The sequence below is a fragment of the Galeopterus variegatus genome, unplaced genomic scaffold, assembly GCF_000696425.1.
Source record: "Galeopterus variegatus unplaced genomic scaffold, G_variegatus-3.0.2 Scaffold1487, whole genome shotgun sequence".
Classification (NCBI taxonomy): Eukaryota; Metazoa; Chordata; class Mammalia; order Dermoptera; family Cynocephalidae; genus Galeopterus; species Galeopterus variegatus.
Genome location: NW_007727598.1, coordinates 65,965 through 70,213, shown reverse-complemented (window position 1 = coordinate 70,213; position 4,249 = coordinate 65,965). Strand labels below are relative to the sequence as shown.

The 4,249-nt window shown below is 41.4% G+C and overlaps 1 protein-coding gene across 2 annotated transcripts in view; it reads right to left on the bottom strand.

Moving 5' to 3' along the window:
- Positions 1–247, bottom strand: part of ARPP19 (cAMP-regulated phosphoprotein, 19kDa) — a 20,526-nt gene extending 20,279 nt beyond the window's left edge. Inside the window, exon 1 of one of the 2 annotated variants that reach the window (XM_008577314.1) lies at positions 242–247. The gene's annotated coding sequence lies outside the window, so the exon portion shown is untranslated. Of the gene's footprint in view, positions 1–167; positions 187–241 lie in introns of those variants that run through there. The other variant, XM_008577313.1, reaches the window with a different exon arrangement.
- Between the last annotated feature and the right edge of the window lie 4,002 nt (positions 248–4,249).

Below are 4,249 nucleotides of genomic sequence, written 5' to 3'. Positions count from 1 at the left end.
GCCGCCGCCGCCCCCCCCCGCTCGCCCAGCGCCCGCCGGGGCCCCTCCGCCCGCTAAAATGGCCGCCGCCTTATGACGACACGGAGCCTCGAGGCGCTCGGACCGCAGCTGTCCCAACACGCAGAGGCCGGCCCGCCCGCGCCGCGCCGCGCCGCACCCCTACCTACCTAAGCCCGCTTCTCTGGCTCTGCGACGCCCGAGCACTTCCTTTCTTCCTTCAAAGTCGCGGCTCGCGCCTCACCTCACATCCGTCTGTGGCTGCCGAATGCTTCCTGGGAATTGTAGTTTATGTGTGGAGCCGCCTCTCCCCGCCGTTTCCTGCTTTTTTGGTCCCTTTTGTTCAGGAGCTTTGCTAATTACGCTTCCCCAGCCTCGTCTGGTCCCATTCTCTTCCTCACTCTCTGCTCTGCAGTCACACAGGCTTTCTTTTGGGCACTCCAAAACTCCGTGCTGCCTCCCTCCACAAGCCTCTCCCCACTCTGTTTCTCCTACTTAACCCCATTCGTCCTTCCCCAATCCTATGTCACTGCCTCAGGAGAACCTTTCCTTCCTGAGCCTCTTTACTTTAGGTCAGATCCACTTCTTAAATGCGATCACAGGTTTATATAGTTCCTCAACAACATGCGCTGTATCATTAGACAGTAATTGTTGTAAGTACTTTATTAATGTCACTTTTCCTGCTCAGATAAGCCACATCAGGACAGGGACCTCATCTGTATTTACTTATATTTCATTCTGAGAGCCCAGCACTTCCAAGTACTCAAATATCTGACGAAGAAATTCAGCCTCCATTTATTTGTCTACTCTTGGAGGTCCACTCCCCTGACTTTATTGAAACTGCTGGCATCAAGCTCCCCCACTGACTTCCTTAATTACCAATCCGTGGCTGTGTGTATAATCCTCATTCTACTTGACATCTGAATAGCTACTGGCTATGATAGTGTCCCTCAGGAACTTGGAAATATGATTGCCCTTTAGGAGTTAAACTAAGAAAAAGCAACAGATAATGAATGCAATTCTGCGGGGCAGTGGAGCGATCAAAAGTGGCTAGATAAGTAATGTGAAAACCACCAAAACTCAACCAGGGTGTAGACTCTAAGACAGGAAGAGTTGTGCTGAGATTGCACTCCTTTTGGAGAAAGGAAGGAAGGGGTTTGTCAGCCAGGGAACTATTTAAAATAAATGGGTTCAAGAGGCCAACTCTTTGATAAAGCTGTCCCTTGAGAGTGTCTCAAGCTGGGCCAGCTGAGAATCATGAGAGCAAATAGCATCTGCTCTCATTCCATTCTCACAAAGTAGACTACTGGAAATTTGCCTATAAGCATAACTACAGGGAGAAAGGAGAATGTTAGGCTAGATAGGCTAACTGGGGTACCTAACACAGTTGTATTTTAATTAATAAATTGGCTTTCTGGAATATTAATGTATATTAATACATCATTAATGTATCTGTAAACTTGTGTTAACATCTGATAAACACACTCATATAGAAAATCAGTATATATGACCTTGGATAAGAAAATCTGTTCCTGATAGTGACATTCTCATAAAGGCAAGTTTGAATTTCTGGGGGCCGGACTTTGGTCAAATGCAGACTTCACCAAGCCAGTGCCTCATTATGGGACCCTGTATGGGAAGCCATCCTTCCCCAAGTAACACCACTCTGCATCATCATGAACCATGTACTTTAATGTTTAAAACTGCACACTGATTCCCAACAACCTGTTTCTCAAAACTCCTTTCTCTTGACCTCTAGGATATTATTGTCTCACCATTTCTCTCCTTTCCTGGTCATTCCTTCTTAATCTCTTTTGTTGAGTCTTTATCTGCCTCTTAGTGGGAGGATTCTAACCGTTCTGTCCTTGGATCCTCTTCTACTTTTACACACTCTCCAGGAGACCACTTCCACCCTCATAGTTTCAGCTGCCATTTATATATTCTAGATCAGTGCTGTCCAATAGCATTTTATGTGATGATGGAAATACTCTATATCTGTGCTATCCAATAGCCACTAGCCATATATGGCTATCGAGCATTTGAAATGTGACTAGTGCAACTGAGGAACTAAAATTTAAATTTAATTTTAATTAATTAAATTAGCCACAGGGATTAGAATCACTGAGAAACCCCTTTGACGGATTCTCATTATGTCTGGGGCAACGTCCAAGAATTAATGTATAATGAAAGCTCTGTCTGGTAATTCTGATGCATATATACACAAAATATTTCTTTGGCTTGCAGTTTGGTGGGTATATACAAGCTTTAAAAAGGTCAGGGGTCTTGGGGCCGGCCCGTAGCTCACTCAGGAGAGTGCGGTGCTGATAACACCAAGGCCCCGGGTTCGGATCCCACATGGGGATGGCCGGTTTGCTCACTGGCTGAGCTGGTGCTGACAACACCAAGTCAAGGGTTAAGATCCCCTTACCGGTCATCTTTAAAAAAAAAAAAAAAAAAAGGTCAGGGGTCTTTTTGAGGTTTAGTTGCCCTAGCTCAAGTAGAATAAGGGAGATGAGATAATGTCCCATCTCATCCATTCCTCAAAGAGCTGAGAAAAGTCCACCAGCATCACCAGGGTATATAGCAAACACCCAGAATAGAATATATATACATATTTTTTACAGCTGGCCTGTATGTGGATCCAAGCCGTGACCTTGTCATTATAAATGGCTGCGCTCTAACTGACTCAACTTACCAGACAACAAGAATACATTTTTAATAAAAGAAAGAGATAGGAAGAGACTGGAAAATCAAACTCATGGAAACGAAGAGAGATACCAAGTGCCAAAAATCCTGGGATAAATGGTGATTTCTATGAGCAAAGCCCAGGGATCATTATCTGAACAAGTTGTAAACAGAGTAGTTTCAACAAATGAATGGTGGAAGTGGAACCTAGAAAGTAGAGGATGCCACTTCTCTGGTGATTGGAACAAGAAAATTTTGAATGAATTAAAAAGAAAGAACAGTGGAAAGGGGTCTGGAAGAGACTTAAAAACTTTAAACCTTTAAAACCTCATAAGGCTGGCTGGTTAGCGCAGTTGGTTAGAGTGTGGTGCTATAACACAAAGGTCAAGAGTTCAGATTCCCAAGGTCAAGGGTTTAGATCCCTGTACTGGCTGGCCACCAAAAAAAGCATGTGTATATATTAAAAAATATAATCTCATAAAATATTGATATATATTATTAAAAAATAATATATATCTCATAAAATATTTGAGACAATGTGTTTCTAAAACTTCCCTCAACTGTGTTTGCATGCCTCCTGACAGTATACAAAATTGAATAGCTTCTGAATTGCTTTAGGACATTCCTTCCCAAAGATTTTTTTTTTTTTAAATCGAAGTCATTTGTTCTCCTAATGATTAGTAGACCTTGCCTTACTTTACAAGGGTACTTTTAAAAAACTTGTGGAAAAATAGAATTAAAATACAAATCTTTCCATGAACTTTTGAAGTACCCTTATATTTCTCACTTATTACATAGAAAACTATAAACTTTATTTCCAAGAATATTGATGAAAAGTATATTTTGGGTGGGAAAAATAATGGGAAAGAGTCAAAATGCCAGTGTAGTAGAGTTAAAGAAGACATAAGCTGTAACCTAGATTTGAATGCTTCCTCTTCTACTTAATATTAGTGTGACTTTGGGCAAGCTTCAATCCTCCTTAACTGTAGAATTATTCGAATATCCATACTCTCTAAATTAAGGTTTTAAGGATTAAATAACATATAAACAGCCTACAATGCATAGCATATAGTAGACATTCATATGTGCTCTTCCTCCTCCCTCCATGTTCAAATTTAGATGTATCTCTCACAGACAATCCATTATGAAGTAGAATGGGTTGATTCCAGTGCCATTTAGGGATAGTCCTAGGGATCAAGAGTAAATTCCTACCATTATGAAAAGCCTATTTCCATCCTGACTGACCTTGTATTTACTAGGTCTAGCAGACCATATGGTGTGTCATATACCAAATTTCTAACAGTGACCATCCCTATAAAGTGGTAGCTGCAAGGGCAGACTTGGAGTGGACTTTCATATTTACTTTACATACTTATGTAGTGTGATTTTTTTTTTTTTTTTTGTGGCTGGCCAGTACAGGCATCTGAATCCCTGACCTTGATATTATCAACACCATACTCTAACCAAGTGAGTTAACCAGCCAGCCTGTGAAAAATTTTTTATAATAAATGTGTATTGCATAACTTTTTTTTGTTACTTTGGTGGCTGGCCAGTACAGGGATTGAAC